General features: G+C 45.4%; 1 protein-coding gene and 1 long non-coding RNA gene across 2 annotated transcripts in view; both read right to left on the bottom strand.

Annotated features, from left to right (window-relative positions):
* The window catches only part of LOC148128384 (uncharacterized), a 604,018-nt gene that overhangs the window by 163,518 nt on the left and 422,017 nt on the right, over nucleotides 1-18,483 (bottom strand). The window lies entirely within an intron of this gene.
* Nucleotides 1-18,483, bottom strand: part of EFNA2 (ephrin A2) — a 272,818-nt gene that overhangs the window by 135,982 nt on the left and 118,353 nt on the right. The gene's annotated exons all lie outside the window — the stretch shown is intronic.

Genomic DNA, 18,483 nt, shown 5'->3' with positions numbered 1-18,483 from the left:
GTTGCTTACAGAAACTGCCTCTCCATTAACCCTTATTACATTCTTGGCAGGACTAGACTTCCTATCTTCAGGAACGTCACTGGAGTTGTTTTCCCCTCCTTTGCTGGCACTTTGCTTGTGTGGAGGGACCATTCAAAGTTACAATGGCACTGAAAAAAGTGACTTATGGCTGTTTTTCCCACTTATGACCGTTGCAGCATTTCCACAGTCATGAGAGGCCAGGCGAGGAGATGCGTGCCTCAATGTGAGTGATATTGAGTTGGCCATGCCCAGCCAATAACCTGACCACCAAGCCATGTCCACCCAGTCACATGACCATCAAGCCACGCCCACCACCTAAGCCATGCCCACAGAACCGGTTGTTAAAAAAATTGAATCCCAGCCCTGCCAAAATGGCTAGCCACCACTGTCCTAGAATGTGGCTGGTATCCTAAGAATTGTCATTTGATTTCATCTAAAGGAGAGGTATACAATCTTGGCCACTTTTTAAGATTTTTGGACTCTCACCCAAGGGAATTCTGGGAGTTGAAGTCCACAAGTCTTAAACTTGTCAAGGTTGGACACCCCTGATCTAAAGTATCTGGGTGAAATATCCTTTGTCCGAGATTTCGCTTCTTTGCCTCTATGGAATCTCACACACCAACAGTTGCTAAAACACAATTTAAAAAGCAAATGTTACACGATTGTGTGTATGGCTGATGCAGGTACACGCATTTGGCACACGGATTGGTAAAACACGACCCCAAACAAACACGATGTAATTGTATGTACATTGTGCTGACATTGTTTTCCTGTAGATTGTGTTATTCAAAGCAGGAAGACGTGTTTAGCTTCGTGAAACACAGCTGAGAAATAATCTTAACAAGATACTTCAGCTTAGCATTCCATTAAGTCAATTTGTTTCGCTGTATATTTTTTCCAACGGTCTCACACATATAAAAAAAAAAATATGTGTGGGAAGAAGAATGAAAAGCAGATGGACAGGTCCGATACCTTTTCGGCTTTGATGCGATTGAAAAAATAACAGAAAGAAAGAAGTACTGTGATAACAAACACTTTCAACAGCACCTAGTTAAATAAATTAAATTTCTCCAAAGCAAAGGCTTACAAACGGGTTGCATTTTATTCCAAGGCTGCCAACTCTTTTTCCTGCCACTTCTTAAGCAGTTTTAATAAATATATATTATATCTACAAAACGTTTCTTTCTTTTTTTCATATCACGTAAATTGGTCCTGTGTGCCTCAAGTATCAAACTTAACCTTTTTTAGTAAGACAATAAGTGTTTACACGATAACTGTTCATTGTAGATTAGATGGGCTAAAAGTGTATTGTTGCATTTTTATAAAGAGGCGACTTTTCACATTGTTTGTTGATAAAAATTATTGTTTTCCTGGGAAGCCATTAGCTGTTCTGAGCTTTCATTTGAAGAAGGAACAGCAGGATTCAAATAAACTGAATTAATGAATGAAAAGCTGACCAAACTAGGATTTCATCTCTGCGAAGCACTTATGCTGGGACTCAGTCCTGAAATATAAATCATAATCTTTAAGGCAGACGGCCTCTGAACATGTGAAGTGTGCTTTCAACACACCCAGGAAGAAAGCAGGGTGCTAACAAGGTTTGTTCTCCCATTTTCCTGACTGAATAGAAGTGGCAGAGGGATAGGTATAAAGTGACAGCAACAAGAACTTTATAGACGTAAAGGTGCATTAATTTCCAGAATGAAAGAATGGATAATAAAGGGGGTGAGATTGTGGAGATGGCAAAATCGACTCTTTTAATCGAAGAGGTGAATTATACACTTCTGTTTGCATTTGGAAACTGCTTCGTACTTTTTGCTGAAAACTGAAACAAGACTTTGATTTTAGGTTTTGATAATTAAAATGATTTTGTTGTTATAGGAATGACTTGAAATGTTGAAAACTGCAAAGCAAAAGGTTGAGGTTATATAAACAATTGCCTGTATTCTACTGCACTGAAAATAGTTGGAAATCAATACTTCTTTTCCTTCCTTCCTTCTGTGTTCCTTCCTTCCTTCCTTCCTTCCTTCCTTCCTTCCTTCCTTCCTTCCTTCCTTCCATTTTCATTCCTTTCCTGCCTTCCTGCCTTCTGTCTTCCATCATTCCCTTCCTTCCTTCTTCCATCCTTCTTTCCTTCTTCCTTCCAACTTCCATGCTTCCTTCCTTCCTTCCATCTTCCATCCTTCCTTCCTTCCTTCCATCTTTCTTTCTTCTTTCCTTCTTCCTTCCTTCCCTCTTCCAGCATTCATTTCTCCCTTCTTCCTTCCATCCTTCTTCCTCGCTTCCTCCTTTCTGTCCTTCTTCCTTTCCTCCCTTCCTTCCTATCTTTCTTTTTCCTTTTCATCCTTTTTTCCTTTCTTCCTTCTTTTTTACACTTCTCCTTTTTTCTTTCATAGCTTTCTAACTCTTCCTCCATTTTGTATTTTTACCTTATAATAAATGTTTTTTTAAAAGAAACAGAAGAATGAAAAAAAATCGATCTGGAATGATGCTCAAAGCTTTAGGGCTCACCTGCCCTAAAGCACCCAAAGGCCATACAAGGAATAATGGATGGAAACTGAACAAGGAGAGACTCAACCTGGAAATAAGGAGAAACTTTCTGACAGTGAGAACAATCAACCAATGGAACAGAAGTTGCCTTCAGAAGTTGTGGGAGCACCATCACTTGAGACTTTCAAGAAGAGATTGGACCGCCATCTGTCAGAAATGGTGTAGGGTCTCCCGCTTGGGCAAGGGGTTGGACTAGATGACCTACAAGGTCCTTTCCAACTCTAATTATCTGTTATCTGCCTATTGGTAAGAGGGGGGAATGGTGGGTGAAAGCTGCCTAGGACGCCCAAGTATTGAAAAACCACAAAAAATGAGAGAAGAGTGTGGAGGTTTAATTCATTTGACTCCTCCTGTATTCTCTCTTATTTTACAAATACTATCGGAGTGGAAGAAGGGAAGAGAAGGGAGTTGTGTCATGGAGATTCAAGATACATTTGAGCGTTGAAAAAGGAGCGGGTGAGAACAGTATATCTAATACCTTAAAAGCAGGAAAAATGAAATGGGACTTTGTTAGCCTCTAGAAATATTTCTCAAATTATGACCACAACTGGAATCAGAATTTCTGTGGCTAAGCAAGCTGGTTGTTAAGAGAATCACACCGAATTTTGCAACCTTTTTTTGGTCACAATTGTTAAAGTGAATCACTGCAGTTGTTAAGTGAATCATGCAGTCGTTAAGTGAATCCGGTTTCCTCATTGACTTTGCTTGTCGGATATCAGCCGGGGGGGGGAAGGGAGAGATCTCACCAAGGGTAATCACGTGACCCTGGGATGCTAAAAGCGTCATAAATAAATGCCAATTGCTTTGAGCCTGAATTTTGAACGGGTGACCATGGGATGCTCCAACAGTTGTAAGTCTGAGGACCGGTTGTAAGTCACTTTTTCAGCAGGGGGTTGTAATTTCAAACGGTTACTAAACAAATGGTCGTGAGTCAGAGGTGGTATTTTCAGCAGGTTCAGCTCTGTTCTGGAGAACCGGTAGCGGAAATTTTGAGTAATTCGGCGAACCGGCAAATACCGCCTCTGACTGGCCCCGCCCCCATCTCTTCTCTGCCTCCCACTGAGTCCCAGCTGATTGACTGGGTCTTCTTTGGTTGCCCTGCATAGGAGAAGGGAGCTGGAAAGCAGGTTAGTGGGGTGGGGAGGGAAGGGGGGATTTTGCAGTATCCTTCTCCTGCCACGCCCACCAAGCCACGCCCACAAAGCCATACCATGCCCACTAAGCCACGCCTACAGAACCAGTAGTAAAACAAAAATTGAATCCCACCACTGTCGTAAGTCCTCGTAAAGCCCGTTTCTGCACGATCCTGTAAAAACTACAGACAACCCTTTCTACACAAAGACAGATATGTATTCAGAGACGGTACTGAAGCAATCAAACTACCACCCAGGTTTCAGCTCTGGCTGAAATTAAACCTTTTTCTAAGGCAAACAAAACCCATATATTAAAAAAAGAAGTTCCAAAAAGAAAAAGAAGAAGAAAACCATGCAATCATTTACAAAGGTTTGACACACACACAGCTCAACTCTTTCCAGACTTAGTTGGCAAGTGAGAGAGAAATTCAATTTGCATCTCTCTCTTTCTCTCTCCCCCATCGGAGTCAACTGTTTGCTTTTCGAATAAGTCCATGTTGGCGGATATGATACGGATAAACCCGCTTCCATTACGGGCGACGCTGTCAGTCTTCGGTGTCAATTGCCCCATGCTGCTTGGCTCCGCGTTTCAATTTTTATTTTAAAACCCCATTTTCATTTGCTTTGCAGGTCTTACGATTAGGATTATTGATATTTGTTTTGAGTCTTGGGGGGGCTTTGGTCACAGTTGGGCCCGAAGTCCAAGGGGGTGGGGAGAGAAAAGACTATTCATTTGCAGAGATAATTGTTTCAACTTGCAAAGTCTAAATCGGAGGAAATCTAAGACGCAACCATGGGGTTTTCCCTCCCTTGTCTGCCTTGTTCCTTTCTCTCCAAATGTGCTGTCAAAAGCATTCCTCTGTAATTTGATCTGTGGGGAACCGAGAGCAAGAAGCATCATGGAACTTGCAATCAGGACAATAATCTTTTCAGTGTAAAAGAAGAAAGACTGGGGGGGGAAGAAGAAGAGTTGCTTGGGATACAGGTAGTCCTTGAGTTACGACCACCACGTTGTTAAGTGAGTTGCTATTCTGACCTAGGCTTCCCAAGGCCATGAAGCAGACTCCTCGCCCGATTAAAAAACCCTTTTATTTAGGTTAATGGGAATTCCTCTCCAGCAAAGTCCCGGCAAACAGCCTTTCATGAGATTTCACAACGAAAGACCTTTATCAGGCTGGGAGAGTTGCCAGGCCAATATCTTCCAAATGCCATGCTATAGCAGCAATTACTTGGCAAGAAGTCAGAAACAGATCTTCCCCCTAATGAATTGAACGAATTGTCTCCTGCAAACACCACTCCCCTTTCGCTCCCCTTTATTCCCTATGGGAGGGGCCATTCACTGTCTACCTGAGACTTTACTCCCGAGTCGACCCTTGTTCCTTAACTGTTCCCTTCGTCTGGCAGCTCTGTGCATGCGCACATCGGAAACAGGCTCCAGCTGTCCCTCTGCCCCACTGATCTCCAACTCTGAAGGCCGCTGGTAACTGTCAGAAGGCCCATCTCTGCCTCCGACACAGAGCCCTCGCCAGAGCCTTCCCCAGACTCCAGGACTGGCCCATGTTCCTCCTCACTGTCCAAGTCTGCTGCCAGCTCCTCTGGCCGCTGGCGGGACACAACAGTTGCACCTCCTTTTACGACCTTTCTCGCCAGGCTTAAGCGAATCACTGCGGTCGTTAAGTGAAACACACGAGTGTTAAGGGAATTCGGCTTCTCCCACTGAATTTGCTGGTCGGAAGCCAGCTGGGGGAAGGTTATAAGTGGGGGTTACATGATGGCGGGACAGTTCAACTGTCACAAATACACACACCAGGTGTCCAGCCACCAAATGTTGATCACGCGACCATGGGGATGTCTCAACGGTCATGAAAACTGGTCATGTCACTTTTTTCAGTGCCGCTGTAACTCTGAATGGTCAGTAAGGAAATGAGGGACTTCCAAGGACTTCCTGTATCGTTTTGGTTCTTCGTGCTTAAGTCAAAGCGAGTTAATAAATGAATTGATAAGAAAATAGGATTCCCACCCCCTCAAAGCACTTATGAAATGCCAAATGCTGCTACACGCGCGCATACACACACACACACACACACACACACAGAGTTGTACGATCACGTTTACAGATACTTGCGGCATCCCATAATCATGTACAGGCAGTCCTCGGCTTATTACAACAATTGAGCTCCAAATGTCCATTGTTAAAATGTTAAGTGAGTTTTGCCCCATTTTACAACTTTTCGTGCTCCAGTTGTTAAATGAATCACTGCAGTTGATTAGTTAGTCACCCGGTCGTTAAGTGAATCTGGCCTCCCCATAGACTTTGCTTGTGAGAAGGTCGGCAAAAGGGGATCACATGACCCCAGGGCATGGCAATAGATCACGTTGCCACAGGGAGTCTGCAACGGTTGTAACTGTGAAAAATAGTCATAAGTCACGTTTTTAAGTGTCATCGTCAGTTTGAATGGTCACTAAATGAACTGTTGTAAGCCGAGGACTACCTGTCCTGCATGTAATTTTTATTTTTTTTGCCAAAACAAAGCGATTACTTTTGGCCCAATTACAGCCATTGCGAACAATGGGTTCAATTTACAACCGTGACGTTCACTTTATGACCGCAGGGTTTGCTTAACGGTTACTGCAAAAACAGTCATAAAATCTGGTCGGCCAAGTTGAGTGACCCGTTTTATGACTTTCGGGACTTTATGACCATAAAGGCTACGTTTTGAGGCATTTTGTCCTGGGTGTTTTTAGCACAATGTAGGTAAGTCTCCACGTCTACGGAAAGGAGGGGAAGGCATACTTGGCACACCTGTGGCTGCTTTGCTTTCCTCATCTGTCATGTGCCCCATGTGCTGTTGGGCAAAACCAAGGAAGCAACAGTTGCACGGATTTTCGCAAGGGTGTCTTTAATGATAGGATTGGGGGGTAAATACAGAAGAACTTGGGAGAGATTTCCACAAGGGAAATTTCCAACCTTCATTTATTAATGAGTTCATTAAGAGGATGGATGGCTTAAAACATTCCTTCCCAGATTTCTTTCCACCTGGGCTCAGTTGCTGTTCATGCAAAAAATAAAAAATAAATCTACCAAAAAAGTCCTATCTTTTGGCTGCCTTGCGTCTTATCTTTTCTTCCATTTGTCCCAAAGGTGCTTTTTCAAGAGGTTAACCGGACTTTCTGATTTTTCTTTTGAAGACGTTTCGCTTCTTGGATGAGAAGCGAAACCAAGGAAGTCCAGTGGCCTCTCAAAAGAAGCACCTTTGGAACGATCGTGACCTGGATGGCTGAGATTCCCCACAGGCATTTTCTTTCAATAGTTTTCCCATGTTCTCTTCAATCGCTCGCATCGTCTTGGTTTCCGAGGGAAGTTCAGCAAAGAACGAAAGGTCGACGGCTGAACCCCTTCTTTGTTTCCATCGGGTCCCTAGCATCTCCAGTGAGTAAGGATCCATCTAAGGTGACTGGAAAGGTCCCACCAGTTGGACTCAAAAGGAGAGACACTGACTGGCTGGCTCAACCACTTTACAGAGCAGAGGTCTCCAACCTTGGTGTCAAGAGTGTCCGCGGTGTGACTATTATGAGACAACCCAGGAGCAAAACACAGCACACAGAGACTTAGACATTTAACAGTGGTTTATATACAACAGTTACATACAGAAATATAAGTGGTAGGCAAAATACCGTCTTAACTCTATGCGGAGAACTCTGCACTGGATACTGGACACAAGGAGAGAGAACATATCCTCTAATGGCTGCCTCTTATATAAACACCTCTTAAAGGGACAGAACGTATCCCCAGTCTTAAAACGAAATACCCATGGCTGAATCACTCTTATTTCATCAGCCTAACATTGCATCAGACTTACAGCATCTGGCAGCTATCACTACTGCTAGTCAGCTCTTAAATCTTAATACCTCAACACTTGGCAACTTTAAGACTTGCGGACTTCAACTCCCAGGATTCCTCAGCCAGCAAAACTGTGGTGGCCTGAGCACTCTGCTAGTGAAAACGGGCTCCTGAGCTCGCGCTGGCTGGAGAATTCTGGGGGTTGAAGTCCACACACGTTCAGAACAAATTAACAGAGTTGGGAGGGACCTTGTAGGTCATCTAGTCCAACCCCCACCCACCCAATCCAAGCACCATTTCTGACAAATGGCAGTCCGGTCTCTTCTTGAAAGCCTCCAGTGATGAAGCTCGCACAACTTCCAAGTTGCCAAGTTTTTTTTTTTTTTTTAAACCACTGCTTTAAATGCTTTCATACTTTCTCCAAGAGGCTGCCATTAAATCTTGGGATTCATGACATTACAACTTGGAAGAAATGGTGCGGGTTCAAATCCAGTCCCTTTCTTTCAAACCCAATTCTCTTTTCCCTTCGCTCCGGAGAAGGGCAGAGAAGGTTCTCCCAAGCTAAACAGCCACAACCCTGCTGACTTCTGGACCTCAGCTTTCTGCCCTGTGAAGCTTGGATGCCAAAGGAATCCAGGCCCGCCAAAGCTGGTAAAGAAACAAGAGCAATGCCATTTCCTTCCCTCACAATGTTTATTTCTTCCCGGCTCCCCTTGAAGCACATCAAGTAAATCCTTCTGCCGTATGGTATGTCTGCAAGAGGCCAACTCTGACAAGTTAAACATTCAATTAAGTCCTTGTTCTTCTCTAAATAAAGAAATACTGTACTGATGTGAAAAAGAGCCTGATTCCCCAACCCCCTTTCCTCTCCTAATTTATTTTTACAATGGGAAGTCATCTTAGATTTGTGGAGAAGTTAATGGCTGATTTCCCCCTTTGGAGGGTCATCGTAGGCGCCTCGGTTTTCCAAAAAAAAAATACAGAATCCTGCAAGAATCCAGTCAGATTCAAAATAGAATAGCTATTTGAACAGAACACGTCAGAACAGATTAATAGAGTTGGAAGGGAGCTTGTAGGTCATCTAGTCCAACCCTCCGTCCAAGCAGGAGACCCTACACCATTTCTGACAAATGGCCGTCCAATCTCTTCTTGAAAGCCTCCAGTGATGAAGCTCCCACAACTTCTGAAGGCAACTTCTGTTCCATGGATTGATTGTTCTCCCTGTCAGAAAATTTTTCCTTATTTGAATTTAATCACTTTCCATCCATTATTCCTTGTCTATTCAGGCTGGTCGTTGTGCGGATCAGAAACGGAGGGAAATCACAGCTACAGAAGACACCCATCTAAATTTTTATCGCTTTTGGTCCCGAGAAGGACCTCAATGTGAGAAGTAACCATCAGTAGTACAGGTAATCCTCAACTTATGACCACAGCTGAGCTCAAAATTTATATTGCTAAATGAAGCAAGTGAGTTTTGACCTGTTTTACAACTTTTCTTGCCGCATTCGTTAAGTGAATCCTCGAAGTTCTTAAATTAGTAACACGATTTGTTAAGTGAATCTGGCTTCCCCGCTGACTTTGCCTGTCAGAAGGCCGCAAAAGGGGATCATGTGACTCTGGGACACTGCAACCGTCATAAATGTGAATCAGTTGACAATCAGAAATCAGGTTTAGTCAGATTACAGGTAGTCCTCAATTTTACGACCCCAATTGAGCCCAAAATTTCTGTTGCTAAGCAAGACAGTTCTTAAGTGGTTTTTTTCCCCATTTTGCGACCTTTCTTGCCACAGTTGTTGAGCAAATCACTGTAGTTGTTAAGTTAGTGACACGGTTGTTAAGTGAAACTGGCTTCCTCATTGACTCTGCTTATCAGAAGGTCGCAAAAGGGGATCATGTGACACACACCCCCAGGACATCAACCGTCATAAATATGAACCAGTTGCCAAGCATCCAAATTTTGATCGCATGACCATGGGGATGCTGAAACGGTCATAAGTGTGAAAATGGGTCGTAAGTCACTTTTTTCAGGGCCCTTGTAAATACGAACGGTCGCTAAACGAACGGTTGTATGTTGAGGACTCCCTGTATTAGAAAGACTAAAGATGGGAGAAAGGAAGAGAAGTTTCAAGGTCCCTGTCATGGTAAATGAGAACGACCGTGGGAGACAGGAGGAAGAGCGGCAAGCAGGATAAAACCACTAAGCATAAAAGGTCACTCAGCCCACAGATAGAAAAGGGACGTGGGAAGCATCTGAAAAAAATGTGGGGAGGAATAGCAAAAACACTTAGACATTCATTCATTCATTCATTCGTTCATTCGTTCATTCAGATATTTTATATTGCTGTCTATTCGCGCATGGCGACTCAAGGCAGCTTACGAAACACAATATGAAAGAAATAAAAATAATTTAAAAAGAAAAATAATAAAATAATAACCCTCACCCTGGCGACAACACACATTCGTTCTAGCCATTTATTAGGCTCCATCCCGCTTATCGGGCTCCATCCAGCTTACAGAACCAGGTCTTTAGGGGCTTCCGAAAGAGTAGGGACCAATCTAATCTCTGGGAGGAGGATGTTCCAGAGAGGGGGAGCCACCACGAAGAAGGCCCTTCCTCTGGGTCCCACCAGGTGTACCTCCCATGGGGATGGGACCCACAGGATTCCCTGCCTCCCCCCTCTGGTGGGTCGCATAGATGTGACCGGCAAGAGACGGTCCCTTAGATAACCTGGTCCCAAGCCACGAAGGGCTTTAAAGGTGCCAACCAGCGCCTTGAATTGCACCTAGAAGCAAATCGAGGCAGTACCGATTACCACTTCATAGCGACTTACAGCCCTCTCTCATCGGTTTACAGAGTCAGCCTATGGCCTCCAACAACTTGGGTTTTCATTTTATCAACCTTGGGAGGACGGAAATCTGAGTCAACCTTGAGCTGGTCAGAATCGAACTCCTGGCCCTGAGCAGAGTCAGCCTGGCATTCTGCATTCTAATCCCTGCACCGCCACAGCTTTCAGTCTTGCAAACCTTACAATAAAGATAGAGCTACAACCCCTGGGTGTGTCCTTTTTGTCTGGACTACCTCGCAGGGCTAAGAGTCATCACAACGTTTTTGAGGTAATAGCGGGAGGAGAGAGATTGGGGGGGAATTCTACTGGTTTGGACCAGATCAGGCGAACTGGATGTTAAAGTTACATCTGGTTCACCAAACCGGTATTTCAACTGACCAGCTAGCCCTGCCCCTCCCCGCCTGGGAGTCTCCAAGTGGCCCATTTTCGATGGAGGGAAGTGCAGGGTCCGTGCAGAGGCTTTGGGAGGGGGGAAAATGGGCCTTCTGGAAGTCCAGAAACGGGCCTGTTTCCAGCTTCTGGAGGGCCTCCAGAGCCCAGGGGAGGCCGTTTTCACCCTCCCAGGGTTGCGGGGGAGGCCTTTGGACCCTTGGGAGGGCAAAAAAATGGCCTTCCCGGGAAAAAACCAGAAGTGGCAAAACCGGCCTGTTTCTGGCTTCCAGTGGGCCGCATCTGGCCCATGGGGTGCTTAGATCTGGCACGTGGGGCTGCCCTGGAAATAGTGAAGGGCCTGCCCACGGTGCCTCTGCCAGCAAAAATGGGCTCCCAAACTCCATTTTTGGCTGCGATGTCCTCCTGCAACCCTCCTCTGCCAATGAAAACGGAGTTTGGGAGCCTGTTTTCGCTGGCAGAGTGCTCGACGTGAGTGACGTTGAGCTGGCCACGCTGACTCCAGCCACGCCCACCCCGGTCCCGAGGTTAAACACAACCCTGATGTGGCCCTCAATGAAATAGTTTGACACCCCTGGGCTAGAGCAGTCTTTCTCAACCTTGGCGACGTGTGGACTTCAAGTCCCAGAATTCCTCAGCCAGCCGTGGGAATTCTAGGAGTTGAAATCTACTCCTCTTAAAGTGACTGAGGTTGAGAAACATTGCTCCGGGGTATAATGGCACGGGCAATCCTAGACTTAACGTCACAATGGAGCCCAACATATTCTTTGCTAAGCAAGACAGTTATTGAGTGAGTTTTGCCTCATTTTACAACCTTCCTGGCCGAAGGGAATTCTGGGAGTTGAAGTCCACCCGTCTCAAAGTGGCCAAGGTTAAAAAACAGAGTGCGTGGCTTCCTCTCTCCCATTTTAGAGGCTGGGAAGTGAGAGAGATGAACAGAGCATTAGCTTTCCATGCAGTGTGACCCAATTTCAATTCCACTTTCTGATTTCTGCTTTATATGCTGTGTAACAGAGTTTTGTGATTTCCCCGATGTGGGTTTTAGCAATTGTATTATTATTTGATTTGTCTTTCCTTGTTCTTCCTGCCTCGTCTTTTCTGGCTGTTGTTTTAACCCTCATTATCTACACTCGGAAAATTGCTCAGAATCACCAGGGCGGTTGAGAAGATCCGTAAGTGGAATAATAAATAATAAAAAAAAAAACCCACCAAAATACATTTGTTCATCTTCGGGTCTGGTTTGACCGGTCATAGATTATGCAAGAAGCCATGTTTGATTTAGAATCACAATTTAGTGACTAAAACCACAATCAGCTGGATCTGCAGAGCACGCACAGCTCTCAGCCACAGTCTACAAACTTATTTACAGGTAGTCCTCAACTTACGGCCACAATAGAGCCAGAAATTTCTGTTGCTAAGCAAGGTGGCTAAAAAGTGAGTTTTGTCCCATTTTACAACCCTTTTGCCACCCCGTTAAGCAAATCACTGCAGTTGTTAAGTGAATCATTCGGACAATAAGTGAATCTGGCTTCCTGCACTGACTTTGCTTATCAGGGTTGCAAAAGATGATTCACACAGTCCTGGGACAATGCAACTGTCATAAATACATTCCAGTTGTGCCAAGCGCAGGGATTTTGATCATGAAGATGCTGCAATGGTTGTAAGTGTGAAAAATAGTCATCACGGAACAGTGAGTTCGGTGGTGGGATTCAAATTTTTTTACTACCGGTTCTGTGGGGATGGCTTGATGGGCGTGGCAGGGGAAGGATACTGCAAAATCCCCATTCCCTCCCCACCCCACTAACCTGCTTTCCAGCTCCGTTCTCCTGTGCAGGGCAACCAAAGAAGACCCAGCTGATCATCTGGGACTCAGTGGGAGTCAGAGAATAGATGGTGGTGGGGCCAGTCAGAGGGGGTATTCCAAACCACTCAAAATTTCCACTACCGGTTCTCCAGAACTGGTCAGAACCTGCTGTATACCACCTCTGAGTGAATTCGATAAGTGGACTTTGTAACCTGTGAAGATTTTTTTAAAAATTTTTATCCTAAAGCCGTGATCGCAAACCTATGGCACGTGTGCCACAGGTAACACGCGGGGCTATTTGTGCGGGCACGTGAGCCTCAGCCAAACTTACCTGTACTGCGCATGCATGTACCTCCCAGCTGATTTTCAGCCCACTTGAGGCCTTTTTTTTCAAGCCTCTGCAACCTTTGGAGGCCGAAAAAACAGGCCCATTTCGTCACTTCTGGTATTTCCAGAGGGCCCATTTTGCGGACTCCAAAGGCTGCAGGGGCTTCCCTTGAGCCTCTGGGAGGACGAAAAAGTCCTCACACAGGCCAAAAATCAGCTGGGGGCACGCACATGCGCAATACAGGTAAGGGGGTGGCAGTGTGTGTGTGTGTGTGTGTGTGTGTGTGTGTGTGTGTGTTGCATGTGCCTGTGCAGGGGGCGGGGCGCATTGCATTATGGACACACGCTTTCAGCACACCACAACAAGAAGTTTCGCCATTACTGCTCTAAAGGATGGAACAGGTAAGACAAAACTAGGAGACTGTAGTACAGACAGGACCATTATATAAAGCATCTTGTAAACTAAAGCAATGTTTCCCAACTTGGTAAGTTTAAGACATGTGGACTTCAAACTCCCAGAATTCCCCAATTTCGTTTGCTGGCTGGGGAGTTCTAGGAGTTGACACGTCTTAAACTTGACAAAGTTTATCTCCTGTTCACAACACAGCCCTTTCAGCAGTTCCACATTCATTTGCACTATTCAGGCAACGCTGAGGGCACAGATAAACCTCCAAATGACCTTGACGATTCTCAGAAAGAGTGCTAACAACCAGAGGACTGCAAGGAATATCAATCCTTCCATCTTCCACCATTCAGTCAGAAATAAAGAAGCTTCTTGGATACGAAGTGAAACGTCTTTGAGGAAAAACAAAGGAAGTCCAGTTGCCTCTAGAAAAAGTACCTTTGGGACAACTGTGACCTGGGTGACTGAGAATCTCCATACACACTTGCTATTTGTGACTTTCCCAGCCACGGTCCAACAAGCAAAGTCAATGGGGGAAGCGCGATTCATTTAACAACAGCATGATTCACTTAATAAACTGCCGTCATTTGCTTCATAACCATGCTAAAAAAAAAAAAAAAGATTATAAACTCCAGCACAACTATTTAACAGCTGCCTTGCTTAGCAATGGAAATCCTAATCACAATTAGGGTCTTAAATCAAGGACCATTTTGCCCCTGTCTAGTAAGAATAATTTTACCATATAATCTGGGGAGAGGAAGGGGATATAAGAAGCAACCACAGTTTCTTTTCAGTGCAATTCTCCCTCCTAAACTGGGGGATTGGTTGTATACATTTACTGTACGTGTGTCGTGAAAACGCCGGGGGTTCTACCACGCTCTGATCCAAATGGGCAGACACAGACATTAGCAGAGTTCTCCAGAGCAGAGAGCGCTGCGTTGGTTCAAAAGCTGAAGGGGTGTCTGTCTCACACACACACACACACACACAAACGCACACAGACGCACATGTTGTGCTATCATTTCCAGCCGGCGCTCGTTTCCCCAGCTCTCTGTCCGTACCCAGCATGCTTCCTGTTCGCCTTGCTTGCTTTCCGATCACGTCCCGGACATCCCTGCGGGATGGCGCAGAAAATTAACAGCAGTTCAGATCTGGAGAACTTTATGACACGTGTATGATAGGCCTGAACCGGGGTGTAATTGAATGACGGATGAGCTTCCAAGAGCCACGTTCCCAGGGAGTAATGAAAAATAGAACTGATATTGACTTGAAGGAGCTTTCGTCAGCCGGGTAAAGGGATGACCGAGTGGCTCTCGGCATGGGAAGCGCATCAACAGGCCAAGTAATAGCGCCGTTATTGTAACTCCCCCCCACACCCCCAAAATGTCATTTGGGCTTAAAACTAGGGAACACGTTGCTATTAACCAGGCTTAAGCAGAAAGGACACAGGAGAGGTGAGCTGAGTAATTTATTTTGTTCTTTCTCAGGCTCTTCTGCCAGCTAAGGAGTGCCCCACTTTCCTTCCCCAGGGCAGGATTTGCCAGATCTTTTTCGAAAGAGGAAAAATTCGGAGGAGCTGCTGCCACGGCAGACACCGGGGAAAGCGAAAACAGAGGGGATAAGAGTTGTGCGGCTCTGCGGCGTTCCCAAAGATCATCTAGTCCAGCCCACTTGGAAAGGGCAAAAAAATATCAGTGCAACCATCCCCGCAACTTCTGAAAGCAGACTGTTCCACGGATCTGTTGGAAAATTTCTCCTTATATTTAAGCAGATCTCTAAGGCAGGGGTGTCCAACCGTGGCAACTTTAAGACCCGTGGACTTCAATTCCCAGAATTCCCCAGCCAGCTGTGCTGGCTGGGGAATTCTGGGAGTTGAAGTCCACAAACCTTAAAAGTCGCCAAAACTGGGCATCTCTGATCTAAGGTCAACAGTCCTCAACCTTCGCAAGTTTAAGATGTATACAGGTAGTCCTCGCTTAACAACTGGCTGCTTAGCAACCATTCAAAGTTATGACAGATTCCAAACAAGGAAGGTGCGACCTGGATTCAAAGTTTGGACGTCTCTCTCTCTCCCCCAAAGTCACGTGATCGTATTTTGAGCACCTACAGATTATACAGATTAACAGAGCTGGAAGGGACCTTGTAGGTCATCTAGTCCACCCCTCTGCCTAAGCAGGAGACCCTACACCATTTCTGACAGATGGCAGTCCAATCTCTTCTTGAAAGCTTTCAGTGATGAAGCTCCCACAACTTCCGAGGGCAACTTCTGTTCCATGGGTTGATTGTTCTCAACTGTCAGAAAGTTCCTCCCTATTTCCAGGTTGAATCTCTCCTTGTTCAGTTTCCATCTATTATTCCTTATCTGGCCTACAGGCGCTTTAGAAAATAGCTTGACCCCCCCCTCCTCTCTGTGGCAGCCCCTCAAATATTGGAAGACCGCTGTCATGTCTCCCCTGGTCCTTCTCTTCACCAGACTAGCCAAGCCCAGTTCCTGCAACCGTTCGTCGTATGTTTTAGTCTCCAGTCCCCTAATCATCCTGGTTGCTCTTCCCTGCCCTTTTTCTAGAGTCTCAACATCTTTTTTATAATGTGGTGAACAAAACTGGATGCAGGACTCTAGGTGTGGTCTTACAGTTGGCAAATGGCCTCCATTTGCAGTAGTTTGCAGCATCCTACAGTTATATGACCACAATTTATGTGTTTCTTTTTGGGGCTGCAAAGTGGCATTTGCTTTCAGCTTCCAGCAAAAAAATAAAAAAGCAAAAAGCACCTATTGGTTAAAATGAATTCGCTTAATAACTGGCAGCATTGGCTTAACAATCCAGGCATTTGTTTCAGAACTGCTGCTGCTGCTGCAAAAAAAAGATTTAAATTTGGATCGCTCAAATGATGACCTGCTTAACGACCGACACGACTTCCAACCGTCATTTCAGGCTCAATTACGGTTACAAGTTCAGGACCACCTGTATTAAGATGCTGGCTGAAGAATTCTCAGGAAAGTTCTGAGGAGAGAAACAACGTGTAATTTAGGAGAAACTTCCTAACAGTGGGGACAATTAACCAGCGGAACGACTTTGCCTTCAGAAGCCGTGGGTGCTCCAACACTGGAGAGGTTTTGAAGAAGCGACTGGACAGTCAGTTGTCTGAAATGGTACAGGGTCTCCTGATTGAGCAGAGGGCTGGACTAGAAGACCTCTAAGGTCCCATCCAGCTCTACTCTCGTTGATTGATTGAAATACGAGTCCGTTGCCAAGCACCTGAATTTTGATTGGATGACCATGGGGATGTGGCAATGGTCCTAGGTCACTTTTTTCAGGGACGTCGTAACTTCGAAGGTCACTAAATGAGCGAGGACTTCCTGTACTTGGCAAGGCTCACCCTGCTTAACAATGCTTCTTCTAACGCAGCCCAGGTTTGCCTTCGCTTTCTAAGCCACCCTTCCAGCCCGTCTCAAGGAAGACGATGGCGCAATCCTGTTTCTTGATGTCAGCTCTCGATTTCGCGCAAACCCATCAGGCATGAAAGTTTCTGGGCTGGGGCGGGTTTTTTGATCTAATAGATCTGAACACTTCAAAAGGGCTGTCGTGCTGGGATCTCTTCCTTCTTCCTCCTATTGATGCCAGCAAGGACACCTAACAAGGGGATCCAACACGGTAACATGGCGGCTGCAACCGCCGTGTATCATCCTGATTTCCACCCGTGGACACCCCTGGTTGAATTCAGCGCAGGAATTATTAAGAGCCTCAGTGGCGCAGTGGTCAGAGTGCAGTACTGCAGGCTATTCCTGCGGACTGACAACTGCCTGCAATTTGGCAGTTCGAATCTCACCGGGCTCCAGGTTGACTCGGCATTCCTACCATCCGAGGTGGGGTCCTCACCCAAATTGTTGGGGGCAACAGATCAACTGTGTAAACTGCTTAGGAAAGGATATAAAACACTGTGAAGTGGTATATAAGTCTAATAGTCATGGGATTCAAAAATTGTTTACTACCAATTCTGTGGGCGTGGCTTGGTGGGTGTAGTATGGCTTGGTGGGCGTAGCAGGGGAAGGATACTGCAAAATCCCATTCCATCCCCACCTCTCTAACCTGCTTTCCAGCTCCATTCTCCTCTGCAAGGCAACCAAAGAAGACCCAGCCAATCAGCTGGGACTTGGGAGGTGGAGAATAAATGGTATTGGCTGGTTCTCCAAACTACTCAAAATTTCCACTACTGGTTCTCCAGAACTGGTCAGAACCGGCTGAATAGCACCTCTGAAGTCTAAGTGCGATTGCTATTTCCCTGCAGTGGGTTTCCAAGACAGGTAGTCCTCGACTTACAACAGTTCATTATAAAGTTACAACAGCATGAAAAAAAAGTAACTTATGACCGTTTTTCACAGTTACAACATTTGTAGGGGTTTGCTTAACAACGATGGCACCAGCTGCAGCAGTCGCTTAAGATACCCACACAAACGGCCAGAAAATTACTTCTGGTCTCACACGGATGCTTTGAATACAACCGTTACCTGTAGTCCTTAACTTAGGACATCAATTGAGATCAACATTTTGTTGCGAAGCGGGACAGTGGTTAGGTGGGTTTTGACCCATTTTACGAGCTTTCTTGCCGCAGTTGTTAAGCGAATCACTGCAGTGGTTAAGTTAGTAACACGGTTGTGAAGTGAATCTGGCTTCCCCGTTGACTTTGCTTGTCAGAAGGTTGCAAAAGGGGATCTGGGACACTGCAACCGTCGTAAATATGAATCGGTTGCCAAGTGTGTCAATTTTCATCCCGTGACCATGGGGATGCTGCAGTGGTTGTAAGTGTGTAAAACGGTCATAAGTCACTTTTTCTGGGCTGTTGTAACTTCAAACGGTCGAGGACTACCTCTAATGACTTATCCTTTCCAGTCCCCATTACGGTTGTAAGTCGAGGACTACCTATATAAGAAGTAATCTTGATGCGATCGTAAGGGGAAGAGTTCCGTAACTTTTACCGGTGATTGATTGCCACAAAAGACTTTTGCATCGGTAAAACCCTGCAGGAAAACAGTTTTGATATTGATAGATCTCCCATTCGGCCACCACCCTCTCTTTCTGCACTGTTCCTTCCCGGCTTTAATCAAACACCACACAAAAGGATCCAGATGCAATTTTACGCATGATCTCACTGAGGTCTCAGATACATGA

This window comes from Pseudonaja textilis, chromosome 1 (genome assembly GCF_049901715.1).
Source record: "Pseudonaja textilis isolate UNSWEBS1 chromosome 1, rPseTex1.2, whole genome shotgun sequence".
NCBI classification, from domain to species: Eukaryota; Metazoa; Chordata; class Lepidosauria; order Squamata; family Elapidae; genus Pseudonaja; species Pseudonaja textilis.
Note: the sequence above shows the minus strand (reverse complement) of the source record. Positions and strands in the feature narration are given on the sequence as shown.